The sequence below is a fragment of the Xiphophorus hellerii genome, chromosome 21, assembly GCF_003331165.1.
Source record: "Xiphophorus hellerii strain 12219 chromosome 21, Xiphophorus_hellerii-4.1, whole genome shotgun sequence".
Classification (NCBI taxonomy): domain Eukaryota; kingdom Metazoa; phylum Chordata; class Actinopteri; order Cyprinodontiformes; family Poeciliidae; genus Xiphophorus; species Xiphophorus hellerii.
In genome coordinates, this window is record NC_045692.1 from 672,633 (window position 1) to 695,003 (window position 22,371).

Here is a 22,371-nt window from a genome sequence, read left to right on the forward strand (position 1 = left end):
CTTGGAAAGCTGCGTTTGCAGGTGGTGACACGTTCTATGGTGGTGGAAATATGGTTCAGTACAGATGAGGCGTACTGATCCAAGTCTGTATGGTGGAAAATAGTCCAATCTGTATTCCTGAACCGGTCCTGGAGCACAGCATCTGAGCCCTCTGGCCACACCTTTACTGTCCTCACGGTAGGTTTCACACGTTGGATGAGTGGTAAGTACCGAGGTGTGAGGAACAGGGAGAGATGGTCTGATTGTCCGATGTTGGGGAGGGGTGTCACATTGTAGGCTCCAGCCAGATTGGAGTAGACATGACTTATGAACACTTATTTGTATTTTGTTTCCATGTGTGCATCATATGACCTGATGAATTTCTGGGCCCACTCTGCCATCCATGCTCAGTGTTCAGCAAGGACAGAGAGGAACGGCCATCGACTCCACTGCCTGGACCCTGAACCTCCAAGCAATGGGATCTTGTTGCCCTTATGCTGTCCATCTGTCCACAGTCAGCCAGATCATCACAGCATGGACCAACTTTTTAACTAATTACTAAAAAAAAAAAACAGACAGAACTGTAAACTACATTTTGCTATTTTATTGTAAAAACATTTTACGATAAATTACCAGTAGGTGTGGTTGTAAGAATTTACTGTAGTAAATACATCCATAGCGAAGAAGACATTATAGTGTAATACTTTAGCATCCATCAATATAACAGTTCAGAACAATGAACTGTAACTTTATTGCTCAAAGGAATGAGAAACAGTTTTTTTTTTTGTGCACAAGTTTTTGTTGATTGAACAAGGAGTTTTGAGAATTTAAATTCTGTTCTGAAAAGTTTTTGGAGTGACAGTTAAGAGGTTAAAGGAAAATGTTAAATATTAGCACTGATACCAAGCTTTCAGTTTACTTCCAAGTATGACTAAAGCACTGAAATAAAAGCTTCACAGTTTTAACTTGATTGTGTGAACATTTCACACTCAAAATAATTCAAATGAATGAGTGAAGCAAACTTGAAGAAGTTGCTTCTACCATTAACAATAACTCTGAGCATATGAAGTCTAACGTAAACCATGGATGGGTTAAGGTTTGTCTTGCATGCAGTTCCACACACTTTGGATGTTTTATTATCATATTACTTTTACAAATCAATTATGATCAACAACAACAAAAAAATACCAAACTCTTAATAAAGAGACCAAAAATAATAACAAAATCTAGTGATGGGACATCTGAAGCCAGGCTTTGACCTTGGACCATTTTACTAAGCAAAAAACTGGTAAAAAGCCCCTAGATACTCAACCTCTGGAAGGATGCACAGCAGAAACAGACTTAAAGCTGTTGGAAGAGTAAAATTCTGCACATATCTAAATATAAGGGATCAGAACCAACTAAATATCCGAGAAAAAAAAAGCTTTTTTTATTTTTTCAGAAAGTAAGTCAGTACACAAGAACTGTCTGCCTCAACAAGTACTGCATTCCCAAGACACTAAAACAGCAAATGTCTTTATTGTCAAATCAGTCTATGACATACCAGGGAAGTGACAGGATAATAAAATAATGGGAGGTACCAGCGAAGAGAGAGAGGAAGTGACATAGGGGGCGAGGGAGAGCACAGTTAGAACTAGAAAACTAACAATCACTCGACATTAGAAACACAGTTGAACTACAGTTACAGAGAATAAGTAAACATAATAAACTAGTCAGTGCGAAAACCCTGAACTAAAGTTAAAACAGAAGCAAAGCTGATCTAAATAAGAAACACAGTAATAATGGAACTAGGATAAAATAATAAAAGAACCTAGTCCTGAGAGAACCCAGAACCCAGTTCTGTATGTAAACTTCAAATTTTGAAAATATAAATTAAAAAATCACTGACATATTCTTTACTATGTCTAAAGTAAGGGAAGATTGGTCTTTTTTAACTTCAGAAAGTGAAAAAAGGTGTGTAAACTTCTGGTTTTAACTCTTTATGTACTTTTGATTGATTTTCAGGTTTGATTTTTAAGAGTGTGTGCTGCTAACAGAATGATATACTGTTGGAAAACAATAATATTGCAGAACTTTTCTGAAGTTCTGAGTTTGTTCAGTTTTCTCTGTATAGTTGTGCATCCAAAATGATATTGAAAAATTGTTTGAAATGCTGTAAATGGAATAAGACCTGTTCTCCACTACATACTATGCATCCCTTTCTAGATCATTGTGTTGTTTTCTTCCATGTTTGGTGCTGCAGGCTTTGTGCTGTAAAATCATATAATATATTTGCAAAAATATTCATTCACCACCCAGGCTTAAGACATTGCCGTGTCAATGAGCAGCAATTTCTTGCTCAATCCAAATGGATTGTAGCAGATATACCACTTGAGCATTTCCTCTTTTGTTTTTCCTTGTCTCCCAGGCTTTTTCCTTCAGAGTGGAGATGATGCAAAGTATGAGCACATTACCTCAAGCACTCAACAGCTTCCATACCACTGAGCTACTTTGTTTCACAGTGAAAACAACCTATTGTTTCCTCGATAGGAAGAGAAAACATATTCATGATTGTTTCTGAGGAAAACATAATGTAATAAAAACTAATGTTATGAATGCATTACTACATTTCTAGTAGAACGGGTGGAGACAAGGCCGGTCCTGTTCTGTGGGTTGCTCGACTTTTATTAAGCAATTACATACTTACAAAAGAATATTCAGATTATAAAATGGAATTCTTAGGCATAAATTATTTTTTATTTACTGCTGTGTCCTATATTCATTTACTTTCACTCAGTAACTCTATTGATTTTTAGACCTCTAAACTATACTCTGGAGTTTTAACTTCATTGTGATACCAGAACTATTCAAATAAACTTTGAAGGATTCTTTTCAGTTCATGCGTCACATATGATTTTTGAGCCAATCTCTCAAAGATAAGCATATGAGATTAAAATGAAATTATCTGGATTATTTTTGAAACATTGTTTCCTACAGCTGAGGTGTATGTACAAGAAACATTACAGATCTCTCCATCTGCTGTAATGAGAGAAGCTTAAAAACAATTACAACTAAGGAATAGCTTTCATTTGTGAGGAGCTAACACAGAGAAGAAATTTATTTATGTGTAACTTTAGCCAGAGGACTGTTTCTCAAAAGTAGATTATGAAATCCAGGATCAGAGATAAAGTTCATCCTGGCTGTATCCGTTTCACAAAGACCAAACCAGGCCCAGGAGGTGCAGCTGCATCCAGCCAGGCTTAAGTAAATCAGTATGATGTTCATATTTCTTCAGCAGACCATGAGATCAATCAGAGATTCATTGATGCTACACTAGATAAATTCTCAACTCAAACCAAGCGAACAACATCTTTTGATGAAGGATTTTGAAGTACATCATACTAAAACTGCTGCTATAATTGTCATGAAGTGCGGGTGGTGAGAGTGGTGAGGCAGATGCAGCGGACCCAGGTATGATGAATGATGAATTTAATGAAGAAGCACAGTCCAAACAACGAACAGCAGGCACATGGAAACACTGACGACGAAGAAGCTAACATTGACGAGGACCCGACGACGAACAAGGAACACAGGTGGAGTTAAATACATGGGAGGGTAATCACAGAACGAGACACACCTGGGAACAATCAAGGGGAGGACAGGACAACGAAGAGACTCAAGGACACAGAACACTCTAAATGAACACAGAAAACACAGATCCTGACAGTACCCCCCCCTCAAGGGCGGCTACCAGATGCCCACAAAACAAAAACACAACAAGGGTGGGCGGAGGGGCGCCGGACGGGGGGCCAGAGTCCAGAAAAAACAAAAAACAACCCACCATTGTGGGCGGAAACACAGGAAGGGCCAAGAGTCCAAAAACAACAAAAAACTACCCACAGGGTGGGCGGAGGCAAAGGAGGCGGGAACCACGGAGGTGGTCTGGCGGTCGTCCGCGGCGGCGGGAACCACGGAGGTGGTCCGGCCTTCGACCGCGGCGCTGGAGGCGGGAACCACGGAGGCGGTCCAGCGGCCGTCCGCGGCGCTGGAGGCGGGAACCCCAGAGGCGGGGACCACGGAGGCGGTCCGGCGGCCGTCCGCAGCGCTGGAGGCGGGAACCCCGGAGGCGGGAACCCCGGAGGCGGGAACCACGGAGGCGGTCCGGCGGCCGTCCGCGGCGCTGGAGGCGGGAACCCCAGAGGCGGGGACCACGGAGGCGGTCCGGCGGCCGTCCGCGGCGCTGGAGGCGGGAACCCCGGAGGCGGTCGCCCGCGGTGCTGGAGGTGGCGACGAGGAGTTCCGGGGGCCGCCCACAGACAGCGACGACGAGCCCCCCGAGGCAGGGTCTCTGGTGGAGAACAGGGGGTCTCAGTTGGAACGCGGGGGGTCTCGGTCTCGGGTGGAACGCAGGGAGTCTCGGTCTCGGGTGGAACGCAGGGAGTCTCGGTCTCGGGTGGAACGCAGGGAGTCTCGGTCTCGGGTGGAACGCAGGGAGTCTCGGTCTCGGGTGGAACGCAGGGAGTCTCGGTCTCGGGTGGAACGCAGGAGGTCAGGGTCTCAGGAGGAACGCTGGAGGTCAGGGTCTCAGGAGGAACGCTGGAGGTCAGGGTCTCAGGAGGAACGCTGGAGGTCAGGGTCTCAGGAGGAACGCTGGAGGTCAGGGTCTCAGGAGGAACGCAGGAGGTCAGGGTCTCAGGAGGAACGCAGAAGGTCAGGGTCTCAGGAGGAACGCAGAAGGTCAGGGTCTCAGGAGGAACGCAGAAGGTCAGGGTCTCAGGAGGAACGCAGAAGGTCAGGGTCTCAGGAGGAACGCAGAAGGTCAGGGTCTCAGGAGGAACGCTGGAGGTCAGGGTCTCAGGAGGAACGCAGGAGGTCAGGGTCTCAGGAGGAACGCAGAAGGTCAGGGTCTCAGGAGGAACGCAGAAGGTCAGGGTCTCAGGAGGAACGCAGAAGGTCAGGGTCTCAGGAGGAACGCAGAAGGTCAGGGTCTCGGTAGGAACACTGGGAGTCTCGGAAGGAACACTGGGAGTCTCGGAAGGAACACTGGGAGTCTCGGAAGGACCACTGGGAGTCTCGGAAGGTGCGCCGGCTGGAACACCGGCTGATTCGGCCTCGGGTGCGCCGGCTGGAACGCCGGCTGATTCGGCCTCGGGTGCGCCGGCTGGAACGCCGGCTGATTCGGCCTCGGGTGCGCCGGCTGGAACGCCGGCTGATTCGGCCTCGGGTGCGCCGGCTGGAGGTGAGCCGGAGCGGAGCCTCGGGGCCGGCTGCGGGGGCGAGCCGGAGCGGAGCCTGGGAACCGGCTGCCGGGGCGAGCCGGAGCGGAGCCTGGGAACCGGCTGCGGGGGCGAGCCGGAGCGGAGCCTGGGAACCGGCTGCCGGGGCGAGCCGGAGCGGAGCCTGGGAAACGGCTGCGGGGGCGAGCCGCAGCGAAGCCTTGGAAACGGCTGCGGGGGCGAGCCGGAGCGAAGCCTGGGAACCGGCTGCGGAGGCGAGCACAGTCCAAACAACGAACAGCAGGCACATGGAAACACTGACGACGAAGAAGCTAACATTGACGAGGACCCGACGACGATCAAGGAACACAGGTGGAGTTAAATACATGGGAGGGTAATCACAGAACGAGACACACCTGGGAACAATCAAGGGGAGGACAGGACAACGAAGAGACTCAAGGACACAGAAAACTCTAAATGAACACAGAAAACACAGATCCTGACAATAATAGCAAACGACAGCGGACCAATTTAATGCATAATTAACAAAATCTACATTTCCGAACCATTCTTAACCAAAAAAATAATCATCATCATGCCTGTCATTTGCTCAAAGAAAATTTAACCTAATAAATAAACAGTGGGAGTTAATATTATAACATGTTAATCTGACAGTGGATTCATTCATGTTACTTTCTTTTGTTCCACATCTTATCAATGTTTATACAGAGCAAACATGACAACAGGTCAAAATTAAATTTATGAACATTTCGCAGTATCTGAGAAGTATGTGAATAAAATGTTGACTACAATGTGAAAATGACTTTCTAATAACTTAGAAGGTATAAGTTCTATTTTGCTTTAAATTAGTTTGATCTATGTTTTACTTCCTGTTTGACTTGTGATGCTTTTGTTTTGAAGGGGTAATATCTTGTTGTTGTCCGGATCGGACAACACACCTCCGATGTCATCACTCTCAGCACAGGCTCCCCTCAGGGCTGCGTCCTGAGCCCTCTGCTGTTCACTCTGATGACACACGACTGCGTCCCCAGGTTCGCCACCAACCACATCGTGAAGTTCGCGGACGACACAACGGTGGTGGGCCTCATCAGAGACGACAACGACCTGGACTACAGAGAGGAGGTGGAGCAGCTGGTGGACTGGTGCAGAGACAACAGCCTAATCCTGAACGTTGACAAGACGAAGGAGATGATCGTCGACTTCAGGAAGAACCGGCCCAGCCACGCTCCACTGCTCATCAACAGCTCGGCTGTGGAGGTGGTCAGCAGCACCAAATTCCTGGGGGTGCACATCACTAACGACCTCACCTGGACTGTGAACACCACGTCTCTGGCCAAGAGGGCACAGAAACGTTTGTATTTCCTGCGGAGGATGAGAAGAGCACACCTGCCCCCGCCCATCCTCAAGACGTTCTACAGAAGCACCATAGAGAGCATTCTGACCAGCTGCCTCTCTGTGTGGTGTGGAGGCTGCAGCGCCTCCGACTGGAAGAACGTGAGGAGAGTGGTGCGGACAGCAGAAAGGATCATCGGGGCCCCCCTTCCCTCCATCCAGGACATTTCATCCCAGCGCTGCGTGTCCCGAGGCCGAAACATCGTCAGTGACCCCTCACACCCCCACCATGGACTGTTCTCCCTGCTGCCCTCTGGAAAGAGGTTCCGCAGCATCCGGTGCAGGTCCACCAGGTTCCGAAACAGCTTTTTCCCACTTGCCATCAGACTGCTGAACTCTTAACTGGTCTGCACTTAAAAACTGGTCTCCACTTTATACCTTGCACATGTACAAAGCTAAATAACTTATATTTTACTGTCATTACTGCACTTTATATTCTATATTTATATTTATATTCATATTTTATACTGTATTTTATTTTATTCTGGAGTAACCTCACAACATTGAAAGCTCAAAACATTGTCCTGAGCCGTATGCAACGAAATTTCGTTCTGTATACACCCTGTGCATGCAAAATGACAATAAAGTCAGTCTAAGTCTAAGTCTAAGTCTAAGTTTAACTGTTATGGCAAAGGCAGCTTAACAATGACCAAAAGACAAGATAATTTATAAAGAAGATAAGCTTAAGACTGGCCTAGTCAAAGTGTTCAATGATATCCATATAAATACGGACTGTGGGAGAACCACAGTGCTGGTTCTGCTGGACCTCAGTGCAGCTTTTGACACTGTTGACCATGACATATTACTGTATCGACTGGAGAGTTGGGTCAGACTCTCCGGTCCAGTGCTTAACTGGTTTGAATCTTACATAAAGAACAGGGATTTCTTTGTTACAAGTGGAAACTTCTCATCAAAGAGGTCAGAGGTCACATGTGGGGTACTCCAAGGTTCAATCCTAGGGCCCCTTTTATTCAATATTTATATGTTCCCACTACCTCAGGTTATAACAGGAAATAATATTAGCTACCATAACTATGCAGATTATTCACAGCTCTACATTACGATGTCACCAGGTGACTCTGAACCCATCCAATCACTGAACAGATGCTTAGAACAGATAAATGTGTGGATGTGCCAAAACTTTCTCCAGCTGAACAGAAACAAAACTGAAGTTATTATTTTTGGACCTAAAGAGGAGCGAGTAAAAACCCAGCCGTTCAGAGTTGGTTTTGAAATGTAATCAATTAAGAATTTAATGATGGAACTTGACTTAATGTCATGTTTTGATTGTTGATTCTTTGTTGCATGGCTTTGTGTTTTTGTGTTTGTGATGATGTAAAGCACTTTGAAATACCTTGCTGCTGAAATGTGCTATACAAATAAAATTTGATTGATTATAAAAATATGTATCTTATTATCAGTCCGCTTAATAGAGACAAAATTTATGTTTATGATGTAAATAAATACTAGTTTTAAATGTTGTATGATTTAAACTGGGCATTTATTTAATAATATGCCAAAACTAAAGTTAATTTACATTGTAAACGTTTACTAACCTAAGTTAAAATTAATTAATAAAGTATGTAAAACATGCTATAACTAATATGGCTTGACTTGATTCCAATACATTTGTTTGTTTATGACTCTTCTCTCTAATCCCTTCAACACTGCAGTGGTCTATTAAAGGCGTTTCTGTCAACCTATAACAGCGGTCTTCACAAACACAACTGAACAGCAACAGAGTCCCTATGGGTCATTTTAAAATTAAGAATGGTATTTTCTAACATTATAATGTTAAAATATTAATACTTGACTCAATACCACAATGAATTTGTGCTATTTTAATGCTGGTGATAAAAAAACCCCAGACAGATACAAAAATGGAATCACAGACAAAACTCATTGGCTTCTGATCAATGTGATCGCTGTCTGTAGCCAGACTGTTAGCCTGGTCTGTAGCATGCTAGCTTCACATAAAACAATCGCCATGGTAACTTATGTGTTACCTCTTTGAATCAAGGATTAATTAAGCCAGGACATCTGGAAAATCCCGGCTTTATCCGCTGTTATTTTTTGAAATAACCGTCTGGTCTGTGAACTCCGAGGCTTTTGTTCAACCACAAGAAACCTTTCACATGTAAAATTTAGATTTGTAAAAGATTAAATGTGTGCAGATTACTTACAATTAACATTTGCAATTACTTGTAGTTATGCACATCACTGTGAACACGTAAATCATTTAGCACAAATAAAGCTATTTCTCTGGATCTTTGCTACTGTTCAACCAGCATGTGATTGACATGTTTCCAGCTGTGAGAGGTCTGTGTGTGTTGTGCTTTATGTAGTTGTGCAGAATTTGATTTTGTACAGAACACGTTTAGAAACACGGGGGCAGCAATGTGATTTGTGAAAATTGCTTTCATGCCAGGATGCCATGTAGATCTCAGGCACAACATGCCACTGCGGCTCTGTGAAAATGCAATCAATCAGCTGCTTCAGAGGTCCTGCAATTCATTTGGAACTGGAAATCAGGGGATTGGTCTAAGGAAATTGGGTAAAACCAAGTTGGTCATTGATTTGCCCTCAATAAAAGTAAAAAGCTGTATTTTTGATAATATGGAACAGTTGGGGGGAAATACAAAGAATTGCACTGTAAGAATGCTGCAAGACCAGCAATCACTGTGAGGCTTTTGGAAAAAGGGCAAAACTAGAACAAAACAGGTACAAGGGTCAATCAGAGAGCTGAGTTTCAAGAGGACGTGTGTGCAGCGTAAAGTGTTGTCAGGATGATTTCAGACCAACAGGGTCAGGACAGAAGATGTTTGATGCTATGTCAGCCTTGTAGACTATTCAAGGAACAGAGACAAAAAATGTGTACCTAGAATTTACTGTACGTAGTGTGGAATGTTCACTATGTAAATTTTTATTACCTCCAAGTATTAGCTTACCATTTTCTTTCTTATTATCTTAGCTCAAACTACACAAGAATGATCAATGCTGTAGGAAATCTCCAGTTATTGTCCTTTCCAAAAATAAAAAAATGGCACTAGTGGCTTTTATTCATTAGGAGTTCAACAGGAAGAAGGGCAGAAAGTTACCTTCCTGTGGCTTCACATAGCTTCTGACTTTCATTGGTTCTTAGAGCTAAGTCATCTCAATACATTTCAGTGTTAATATCTGTATTTTATCACAGACAGCAAGAGCTGTTATATTTACTTTTTCTTTTAATATGTGAGAAGGATAATCTTAAATTGTATTCTGGAATTAAAGGGCTAGTAAATGTACAGTCGCATTAGAGCTCTTGTGCTTCTGTGACTGGACTTGGTGTTTGGATTTTGTATTACAGTGAACCCTCGCTATAACGCGGTTCACCTTTCACGGCTTCGCAGATTTTTTTGTGTCGTTTTTTTTCACAGGGCATTGTGTTCTGAGTCCTGATTGGCTAAACAGTCTCCGCGCTTCTTCTCTACCTGTGTGCCAATAACATTACGGTATTTAAATATACATAATACAGCTTGGCAAATTTTGGCAAATATTTTTGCCCAGAAGAAAAAAGAGCGACAACAACTACCGATAACTATGTTCTTCTCTCGAAAAAACACACCTGCACCACAGGCTTCAGAAGAAAAAAGAAAAAAGAGAGAGGAATCAGGCCGCAGCGTCACAGTCAGAAGAACAGTGAAATACGCGAGTCACAATTTGTCCTACTGTACTTTGTATTGATGGTTAAAATGATTATTTTACTGTAGTTATTTGTAAGAAAGTGTTCTATTTGTTTAAAAAAAAATGCTTGGGCCTGAAAACAGATTTTGTTCTTTGGATTCAATGTAGAGTATTTAATTATGCTTTATAATAATTGTAAAAAACTACTTCAAGGATTTCGCCTATCATGGGTTCTTTTCGGAACGCAACCCCCGCGAAAAACGAGGGTTCATTGTATAACCTAAAAGTTAATCTAAGTTCTGCTTCCATCTACGTAGATACATGTTCAACACATCCAGTTATGACAGAAGAGTATTAGAAACATAGGCCAAACATCCAGTGAGTGCACACCTCACTGGATGTTTTTGAAGCAGCAAACTGAGGAGATTTATAGAGACTGTGGCTTCATGCCATGGAGATGATTGGAGGTTGCAGGTGACTGCAGGTTCTTGTTGTGGGCATGCCTTCTCTGATGCACTTTCTGGGGTTGGTTGAGCTGCTGGAGGAGGAAGTTATTGATCACCTGGCTGTGTTAACACAACATTGAACACGTTTTCCTGTTCTCAATGTCTGAAATCATTAAAGACCCAGAACTCTGAGACACACCTCCAGGCCTCACTTCCACAACTCAAAAGTGAGTCACAAGTCACAAGTCAACGCAACTGACAAGCCCTGACACTCAGCTGCTTCAGCCCCAAAAGTCCAGCCTACAGAAGTGGAGTGAGAGCTTTGCTCACACTAAAGGTAGGAAGGAGGCAGCAGTGGAAGGTGTTGACCCACAGCCTTGTTTTGGACAGATGGTAGAATATGAATGGCTGTGACCTAACACTGCTTTCGAAAGTTTCATTTTCATCGCAACATGCAACTGTCCATGCATGTTTTTGTTTCTTTTTTTACAGATCCTAGTTTATTTTACACAGTTTATTTTACATTTTTATGCTAGATGAAAGACTTATTTCCTCTCACATGCAGGGCATCATTAAGAACAGTCAATGGTTTATGAATAAAAAATAAGAAAAACAAATAGAAGCGAGAAAAAAACAGAAGAGGGGGGGAAAAGAGCAGACAGCGGGTGAGAGGCATGATAATCATGTGATTTATCCTTGCTGAACTGTGGCAGTCATAGCATAATTAAACATGAAAAGCTAAATTTATGGTAGCACGTACAGAATCCTCATTAATTTAAAGCTGAGACATTCAGAGAGGAGGCCGTTTCTAACCCACCCGCTGTGTCTCTTGTTGTCTTTTGTTCCTCCTTCCCTGCCTTCCATTATGGAGCCTTAAAATGTATTTTACTCGCAGGGTTCTGTCAGCATGGACCACAGAGTCTGTGGGGAAGGAGAGGGAGGAGGGTTAGAAGGAAAGGGAAGGATGAAGGGGGCTAAGTGAAATCCTCAGAGGAGTTTGAGATGGAGGGATAATATGTGAAAAAGAGAGAGTATCAGTCTCATTAAGAATAAGGGAGCTTCTCATTAAGTCAGAGCTGTCTTGGTCTAATGTCCTGCATGATAGCCGCCCATTTGTTACCTAATAGCTCTGGCTGGTTAAAACTTGTGAGATCTATTTCCCATAATGGGAGGTAGCAGAGGTGATGGCTAGCAGAACGCCTCAGCGTCATTAACAATCAGCTAAACATGCTCTAATTGGCTGCTGTGTATTCTCGTCTCTCCCTGCCCTCCAACCAGTCTCTTCCCTCTGCAAAAACACTCTCAGCCGCAGACAAACAAACTTGTCTCTGCTTTGATTTGTTTATGTGTTCTATTTGTTACACTCACTTCCTTAAACTGTAAATCAGAAGAGCGGCATAGCGTGGGGAGCTAATAACCCGCCTTGTACATCTGCCTTCATAAATTATGTAGCAAGCTTCACTGCAGCCTTGTTGTCTGTCAGGCAGACGGCGTTGGTCTTGTCAGCACCCACCTCGCTACGAAAAGTTAGGGAACGGTTTCTCAGAGCAACTGGGAGCCTGAAGTGGAGCGCACGGTGGGTGGAAACTGTCAGTAAACACTGTAACCTTAAAAAAAAGTGGATCCAAAGAGGCAATTAAAAAACTTCCGACTAATGAGCAACTCTGTACTTTGCCTCCACTGATTCATCATCAGTCAAGTTGAATCAGTCTCAGTTTTGGGTGTGGAACAAAAGGAAAACTAACACAGAAACCTGATTGTTCTACATTGCCAATTAGATAGAAAGAAAAAGTTTATTCATTTAGTAACTACAAAGCTGTTGGACTTCCAATGGGTAATATTTGGCTTCTGTCTTTGTAAGTTGAAGGTGTTAAAAATAAAACAAACATAAAACAAAAACTAGATTTAAGGAGTTCTTGCTAGACATTTTTCACCTGAAAAAAACAAACAAAAAAAACCAAAACAAAATCAAAGCTGGACCAAAAGTTGGCAGAAACATCAGCATTAAGGGCATTCTCTTTTTACTTGGTTAATGCCTCTGAGACGTGAATAAAGATTCAAATATCAAGCAAAGGAAACAGAGCAAAAGCAAAGGGAGATCTGACAAGGAGGTGAGGAACCTATATGGCTTATAACTGCTGTGGAGATGATGAATGAAACAATCAGTGGAATGCAGTGCAGCTGGTTAAAAAAGCTGAGAAAAAATGAGTTATGCAGAAAATAAAACAGAGGGTTCTTAAAGGGCACCACAGCATCAAACTAAACAAAAACTAAAGTGTAACACCAAATTAAAAATCCAAACAAATGTTTAGAAAAGAATAAAAACCCTGTAAAAATCTCAAGATAAAGAAATGAACTGAGTACAAAACACAGAGAGGCAGAAACCAAAGAACAAAAAATGATCCAGATCTAAAGCCAAGTGACAAAATCAAACTGTGCATGTTGTTTGTTGCTCACATTCGTCTCCTTTGCCACTTGAATCTTAAGGAGGACATGACTCTGTGAAACGGAACATAGAACTCTCTAGATATTCTAAATATAATTGATGTGTAAATGATTTATAATACTTTCCCTGTTTAGATTGATTACTATAAAGACTTGTTTTTTTTGGTTTGATATATATAAAGTTATATTTTCATCACTTTCATTTAAGATGTAAACTTTTTATTGCATGGAGAACTTAGCCACAAGATGGAGGTAAAGGAAGTATCGAGCATCAGGATTTTTTTATTTCCAAGTTAAATATGAATGCAATAACATTGGACATGGTCATTCTGGATTAATTATCGTTCAAGTGTTAGTCTCTTTCCAAGAAGTGCTGAGTCAGCATGCTGCATGAAATGGAAAAATGCTGTAGCACAGCGACTATGACGGAGCCTTTGACTGAAGGGACTCTAGTTTTGCAAAACAGTCTCAAAGGATTCTGATGGCTCTCTGTAATAGTCTTCATTTAATAAAGAATCCTTCTTTGCACCATCATCTCCAAAGGTTCCAGAACAGAACCAGCATAGATGGTCTCCGAGGCTGATTGACACATCTAAAGTTTTGTGTGGACTTTACTTTGATAATACTAAGAATAGAGTTGACTTTTAGCTTTTGGATCAACTCAGCTCCAGAGCTAAACCAAGACCATTCGCTACAATCATCTCAAGCCTGCAGTCTGTGACCAACGCTCCAGCATGACGCCCAGAATCCACATCTATTACCCAGCACCAGGGTCAGGCTGTAGACTGGATCTTCATAGTGATTAGACCACCTTCCATGAATGATGTTTCTCCCCTGCAGGGTCTTATTCTCTATGCATCCCAGAGAGAGATCATGGCACAGCAGCAGCTCCTGAGCTGATGTGTTATTGTGCTCCAGGTCAGGACGGTGTTACAGAATCTCTCCAACTTGAACTGTTTCTTATTTTTTCTCAACCTCTGTTCTTTAGATAAAGGATTCTGAATATTATTTGTAATATTGCCTTCTTTAGAGATTTATGTATTTGCATATTGATATTTTCTTTGGTAGATAATAGAATGTGCATTAGTGAAAGAGAGAGTTTTGTCATTAGACTGTCATACAACATTAAATGTTTTTGTTGTTCTGTTGTGAGATTTGCTATGATGGACTGGTGACCTGTCCAGGATGACCCTGCCTCTCGCCCATTGACTACTGGAGACAGGCACCAGCAGCCCTGGAGACCTCAATGGGATGAGGGTGTAAGAAAATGGATGGATGGACGTTGTGAAATTTGTTTAAAGTTAGATTGCTGGGTACAGTTTAAGAATAGAAGACGGTTATTTTTGTGTAGGACTAAAATGTAAGATCAGCTTACAATACGGTATTTGGTTTCTCTTTAGCATTTAGGAGTCATTAGTTCTCTACTTTTGTTCTACATTTATTATATATTCTTTTATTGATGAGTTACATTGAAAATAGAAATGATTGCTTATTTTGGTATTAGCACAAAGAAAGAGAGAAAAAACAGACGTAGTTTTACAACAGGTTGACTCATACAATTTTATGATAATGAGCTCTACTGTCTGTCTTTTTTTACCAAGAAGACTCCTATAATGGAGCATAGGCGAAAATTCAAGCTGGGAGACAACACACAGCTGATCCACATCATCCACTCAGTGCACCGTGCCGGTCCAGCCAATTGTCGTTCATGGATCCCTTCAAAAGGACAAGCTACCTTGAGTCTACCTGCTCATCAGCCGCGCTTCGACCCGCCTCCTCCCCACCTCCACCTTCATTCCGACGGACACCTTCCTGGTTCCCCCTGTGCTCCTTCATCTCAAGGCTCCGCTCCACCACCAGTATTCAGACCGGGGGGAAGACTACCCTGAGCTTCGCCCGAACCGATCACCTGCCCTTGGTGATCCTCAGCTCACAGGTCTTCTGCCGGGTTCGAGCACCAAAGAACTTTGTACAATTAAATTTTCTAACTGCTATTTTTCTCTGTGTGAGTCTATCCAGATTGAAATAACATCTCCATCACAGGATTGCATATCTATTTGCATCGCAGTGGATTGTCCACGACTGTTGGGAATTGGGGTTTTTGGGACTTTGTGGGAAGTCTCTGTTGTCTGCTGCTTCCTTCATCATTCACTAGATGGTGCCAAGAGGCGGCTCCGACCTGGAGGGCGTGCCGACTGTCTGGATTCAGCACACCTGTGATCAATCTACCTCGTCATCTTAGGGTATAGGAGGAGCGGACTGCTAGCACTTCAACGCCTGAGTGTTTGCCTGTTATGGTACTCTGCGCCCCTCTGAGTCTAGTCTCTAAATTTTTCTATAATTATCTCTCGTAACACTTGCCTGTTGCTCTCCTCTAGTGGTGGAGAAAGTACTCAAACAAATTTACTTAAGTAAAGTACAAATACACAGACAAATATGTAGTCTAGTAAAAGTATAACATTAACATTTTTACTTGAATAAAAGTAAAAAAAGTACTGGCTTTTAAAAATACTTAAGTATTAAAAGTAAAAGTACTTGTTGAATGCATTGCCTAATCGCTAATACAATACCATTAAGTGTACCTGTTATATTTAATTTTAATACATCAGAAATGTCCCATTTTAATGAACAATGCCACAGATAAAGCATGTTTTTATTGTGTTTACTCTCTGTGACAGTTTAGGCTTTAATCATAATGCATGTGATTATAATGCATAATCACATGTATTATGTTGCATGTGATTCTATGCATCATAATTTCAGGGATGGAAACATCTTGTCTCCTGTCCTAACAGCATGAACTTCACTTTTTTTGCCACTAGTGACATTTATTTGGAAAGAAATCCAACAGAAAGGGGATGGAAAGAAGGTGGAGGAGGGAGGACATGCAACCAAGGAGCCATGTAGCAGTGTTGTAGTCAAGACCACTTAACCCGAGACCAAGTCAAGACCAAGACCAGCGCCCCGCGCTACATGACACAATAAAATTAAGTGTACCTATCAAAATTGCTTCTCAAATTGATCTGAAAAATCCACATTCCCATAAAAAACATCTAGATATTAAATACTTAGAGCTGAAATAAATTTAACCAGTATCACTATCAATTCAAACTTTTCTTCATTCTGCTTTGCTTCCATCTCTTAGCCACAATCCACGGCGGCCTCCTGCCATCCCTAAAAATATAATGCCCTGGGTGGTTGCCTATATAGCCCATGTCAGAAACCACAACTGTCTGCACCATTAAACATAGCAATTAAGGTAATGCATTAACTGTAAACAACACTCAACTATGAACTAGGGCTGTATAATTATATAGATTCTACGATATTTATCGATTTTTTTCCACCCTCAGAAGGTATCGGTTTTTCATCCGCAAGTGTTGATAGTTAAACCCTGGGGGTCCATAGGCTTATTCCGTCTTTTTAACATGTCTGGTTTGTGACAACGTAGCAGCAAGACTCGCCTCCCCCAGTCTCACTTTCAACTTGTGCTTAAAGTGCTCATTATAAACTGCACGCCAGTTTTTTAATTGTGTTAATAAGACAAGTAAAACCGGAGTTATGCTAAAATAAGTAAACCATATTTTTTCCGAATGTCAGAGAAATGTCAAAAACCGGCTTTTCCAGTTATGTGAAAGGGAATGAGCTTCCAAATGTAAAAAACGAAACGCAACATCAGATTCCTTTGTTTTTGGAAATCTCAAATCTTCAATAAATAACGGCTGTATTTTGTTGCTACGAAACAAAGTAAAGTTGCGCAAGTAACCGTGAAAGAGAAGCGGAGAGTAGCGGCAAAAACAGTGAGATCGCGAAATTAATGCAAAGTTTGGATATTGGAGCGACTAGTGGCATTCACTTCGTAATTTGTTTTTAGCTCAGTGGTGTCTGTTCTGTATATAAAGGATTACCTGAAGAATGAACACGCAGCATGCAGTGGCGCTCTGTTTTGAAAACGAAGAGGGGAAACCCGCAGCCGCAGTCTGGGCGCAGTAAGGATTGCCATGATGACTATGGCGGATCAATCATTCTTATTAGCAACTGACAGAGTATCAGAGACTGAGAGTACATTGAGATCCTGGCAGTTTGAGAGGCAGCTATTCAGAGATCCAAGCAGGAAAATGGCAACGCTGCGCAGCTGCAAGGAGTCGATCACTACGGGGTGAGGCAGAGCCACTCCTCCAGCAGCTAGTAGTAAACAGCTTACAGCCAAGGTAGAAAAACCTTTTCCCTGTAATCCAAAAGACTTTTTTTACTCCAAAACACAGCCACAGTATGTCCAAAAGAAAAACAGAAGTGCAGTCATTTGCATATTGAGAGTCTACAGAGGCTGATAATCTCCCCACTCAGCTGCTGGATCACTGTTGAAACTTTGAGTTTTATGTCAAATCCACATGAATTGAATGTGGATCAAAGATGCATTTTCTCAATCCATGTTTGATTCATTTTGTCCAGTTGTAGGCTGTTAGACTCTGTCCAATCAGAGTCAGGTATTGGGTAGTTGGTGCTTTTAATCAGTTTTCAGTTAATTAAATCAAAGTCTATGGAACACAAAATGTCACTAAAATCACTCTGTCCTAAAATCTTTCAGAAAATCGTAAAATGCATCAAATTGTATCGTTTGCCAAATATCGTGATACATATTGCATCGTGATCAGAATATTGTATATCATATTATGAGATTATTGTATCGCCACGCCTCTACACTGTTAAAAGTCATACTCTCAATTAGTTATCATAACGTTTTTCTATAAGTTACTTCCAATTAACATAATGAGTTATGTAATTTCAACTTAATTTCCTGAGTTATTGGCATTTCAACTCGAGGATGTGAGTCAGTTCAGTGAAACATAAATTTAAATGTGTGAACATAACTTGACAATCTGAGTTTTAAAAAGGTAACCGGATCTTATAAAAACTGATCACCACTGGCAATATTAATGCGAGATACAAATAGTGCCGGAAATTCGCTCTTTATCTGATAAGGGACTAAATATGATGTAAGATTTAGTCAGACTTTATAAAGTTATCCATCCAAGTTAGAATTGCATATTAAATGAAGAAGAGGAACACCACCTGACCAGATGAAGGACGTCGAAAGCAAAGTCGCGGATGAATACCAATTTTTCCAAGACCTCTGTCCCAAAGGCGTTCAAATTCGGCGGGACATTTTTTTGAAATGCGAAGCGAGCTGGAGTCATAGTAAGGTAAGCTTCATTTGTCATTTTTTTTGATAATGCCATCCATTTTCAGAATATGTTAAGAGCTAAAAGTTCGTGTCTCTGTTACATGTTTAAACACAGGACATAAAACAACAGCTTGCTAATTGTCGAGGGCAGGAGTTAGTCAATGCAGACGAGCCTAGCTAAAGGCAGTATGCTACTGGGTTGCGCTTATAGAACTTTTCTTAAGAGAAAATACAAGCAGCTACCACGAATTTTGTTGTTGTACACGCCCTCAGAAACACATATGTGGCGCTTGGTCAAAGTTTTGCATTGACGTGCTGACTGCAGGTGAGTTAGCGGCTTTGGGAAAGACTGTGCGTCTGTAATTAGTCGTGTTTCTTGTCGGTAATTAGCCGTGTCCTTTGTTTCATGTGTTGGTGGCATCTGTGTCCCGTTTCTGGTTGCCGGTGACAAATGCAATTTCACTGTTGGAGAGGAAACTACCTCCAGCGGCAATTGCAGATTAAACTGTATTCTGAATTTTACAGTAATTATTTATCAAGCGTTTGTCTTTGCTCAGTGGCTTCCAGATAGTCAGGACCCCACTGTAGGTCCTGAAAAATCTTTTTTAAATTGAATTACATTTTAAAGATGACTACTAATTTACTTTAGTTGTTACTAAAGCGTGTGCTTAGGTCACCTTAAAATGAATTAAACTAGCATGATGAATTCTGTTCTTGTTCATTTGACCCAATATCGAGGTATATCATTTAAAATAAATTGGGGACAGTCTATGTTACTGTTATTGTGCGGGTCAAATTCTGAAAACTTTGGAACCTCTAGTTTGGACAATGAAGCTGGTGAAGATAACAATTTAGACAAGTTATTTTAACTAAGTGGCAAAACTGGCATTCGTATGTATTAATACTTTTTTTTTAAATACCATAATCTGAAATGTATGGGTTTTTTTGTGCAGGTGGTCCATTATTTAAAGTTTGGCAAAAACTGTGGATGAAGTGGAGCTGTCAGTGGCCTGGATCTGAGACTGCTGGAGGTCTACAAAGCAGCAACCAAATCTGGAAAGAAGCAGCCACTCAAAGACATTTTGGACTGCCTTGCAAAAGATGTGAGCAGAACTGAAGATGGCTAGAAAACTAGGCATAATTTGTTATTTTTGTTAAAATATATTCGTCTTACTGCATGTCTCATCTCTTGCAGGACACGAATGAAAGGAGAAGGGCTGCTGCTCTGCTTGGTTTGCCACGTTACATATCTGGGGAAGATCCATCAACTGTCATCAGGATGTGTGATGTAAGACTAAGACATGTTATTACAAAGACTATTTACATATTTACCTATTTCTCTTTCTTGCTATAATTTCTTAAAAATCTTTTTGTAGTATTTGTGTTTGCAAAAACTTATTTTTAGTCCTTAAGAGACATTACTTCCTGTTTACTACAGTCATGCATAACATCAAATTCTGATGTAATTACTCCGTCTGTCCTGATTGATTTTGCTCAAAGCCAGTTGATGGAAACATGCCTGATTTGCATTTTCTTTCATTTCTTTTGACATTTGAAGAATTTGATGATTTAAAAAATGCATTAAAATGGAAACATTTCTAGTGTCCTACATTTTTAGAATAATTTCAGCGCTTCACAATGGTGGTTTTAATCTGCCATACACTGTGCTCATGTGCATGAAAATACAAGTTCTGTGGATGAAAAAAGTTTGTCAAAAAGGAGGACTACCTGATGACAAAGTAAAGTGCTGAAAATATGTTGAATATGCACACATAAACTGGCTTTTTTTCAGGTGGGACTTATTTTCAATGTCTAAAGCTTCTTGATGTTGGCCTCATCCACAACAGTGGCCTGTTTCATTGCCATTATGCTCTATGCTTTGTCAAACTGGGAGTGTGTGTCAGGTTATTCTCTGACTAAACAGAAGTGCACCATACAACCCCACAAGTGTCAAAACATGCGGATTGTTAAACTTCACAATAGCATAAAAACTTGCAGTTTAAAAATAACTGAGTATTTGCATTCTTTGCTTGCACACAAATGTCATTATTTCTTTTCTATTTTTAAGGCTCATGCTGATATTCTGGATGATGCCATGAAGGGGATGCAGGTTGGTCTCCTGATTGCCTGTGAAGGTAGGGAACTAGGGGCCATCCCACACGAGGTCTTCGACGTGGCAGTTGTGGTGGAGGAGACCATTGTGCTTCACAACATTAAAGATGTGACACTTGGCTTTGCTATGCTTATGGGTGTCATCTACTGTATCAATCTCAAGTATCCAAATGACATGAAGTATTCGTTTGAGTTTCTTCAGAGAGTGGTGATGAAGATCAGACCAGACCTCAGCTCGAGTACATGGTTTGAGAAACAAAATCTTGAGGTACAAACTGTAACATCTGGTATGTTTACAGTTTTGTTTTCTTAAATAAGAGTTCCTGTAAGAATTTGTTCAGTTTGTTTTATGCACTAAATGTTAATACTAATGGTTATGCACTAAAACATTTAGCATTGTGCTGAATTCATGGAAAAACCTCTCAGGGTTTTTGTGAGTTTGTTAAAACACTGATCGTTTTGCACTTTTTGGACTGTTTTTGAGAGAGCTAGCTAGTTGTATTGACTTTGCACTGCCACTGTTCAACGTGGTTAGAATGTTTTTTAAAATAATGGTCTGATTTAAATGGAGGACTGAAACTCACCAATAAAATACACTTAAAATGCACCAATTAAATAAATAAGAAAACTTCACCTCATATCTTATAATTTACCTTGATATTTTTCCAGCTTAGTTCCTACAAACAATATTTTTGTAGCACATAATTTAATATATATGTGTGTTTGGCCTTTACTTGTAGATGCATTCATGTCTTAAGTCTGTGTGTGTGTCCCCTTCCCTCAAGTATTTTTAATTGTTATTTTTACATATCTCTGTCTTGTATTAGGCCTCATTTTGCAAATAAGTTGTGCTGTCTTTCTTGGGTCAGCTCCTTCACTATTGGTCAACAGACAAGAAGGAGCAGAATCCATGTGCAGATCTGTTGACCAATAGTTGAACTTACCCAAGAAGGACAGCCCCCTTTAAGATGGTCCCCACAGCCAGCTGACTTTAGAAAAATGTCACTGCCCACCTTATTTGCATAATAAAGCAGAAATGCATAAGGTAAAGTAAAAACATGAGACATGTAAAAGCAGCTTATGGAAAAAAAAGTTTTTGGGGGGAAAAGGATAAAAATAAACATTTAAGAATCATAAATGAATCTACAAAGGGTAAAAACAAAATTTTTACAATAAAACATTAGGTAAAGTTCTTAATTGGTGCCTTTTAAATGCATTTATTTGAGATTTATATAAAAAATATATATTTCTGTTTGTCAAAAAATTAATTTCTGTTTTTGTCAGTTTTGGTCCTTCAATAAATGTCAACACTTCTGATTGTCTTGAACAAATGTTTTCTTTTATGCTTGATTTAAGGCTTATCTCTTTTTTTGATAGAGAAAGATAAAAATAAATGTATAATATTTGAAATGGAACCGCATTTTGTGTAATTATTTTTAGGAAACTGGTGAACTTGGCATTATTAGTGGAGAAGGTGAGCAATATTTGGAAATGTTAGTTTACTTAAATTGCAGTTTGAAGTTCAGTAGCTGCCTTAAACTCTTGAGTTAAATTAACTCAAAAAGGGAATTGGTATGAATACAGTTAGTCAGTTAAACTTTAAAATGAGAGTTGAAAGTATATATAATTGCTTGCTACTTTAACAAAATAAAGCAAGTTTTTTTGAATGGTTAATGTAACTTTGCAAGTTATTTAAACTCGGAGTATGAAGTTCATACAACTAGTATTCATTAGTTAGACAAATGGTATAACTTAATTATTTGAGTTCAAATAGAATATGATTGTAAATTTACTTGACAAGAGTACTCAATTTTTTGAGAATGAATAATGTTCTATAGTTAGTCATTTCAACTTATGGTATCATATTTAATCAATGAATTATCAGCAATTGGTCTAGTTTTCTAGCTTGCCATCCTAAGTTGGAAAAAAACAT

The 22,371-nt window shown here is 40.8% G+C and overlaps 1 long non-coding RNA gene across 1 annotated transcript; it reads left to right on the forward strand.

Moving 5' to 3' along the window:
- The first annotated feature begins 17,845 nt into the window (after positions 1-17,845).
- Positions 17,846-21,849, forward strand: LOC116711411 (uncharacterized). The gene is made up of 4 exons (XR_004337216.1): positions 17,846-18,345; positions 19,280-19,429; positions 19,522-19,614; positions 20,395-21,849. It is a non-coding gene; the product is annotated as an uncharacterized LOC116711411 (long non-coding RNA).
- The last annotated feature ends 522 nt before the right edge of the window (positions 21,850-22,371 follow it).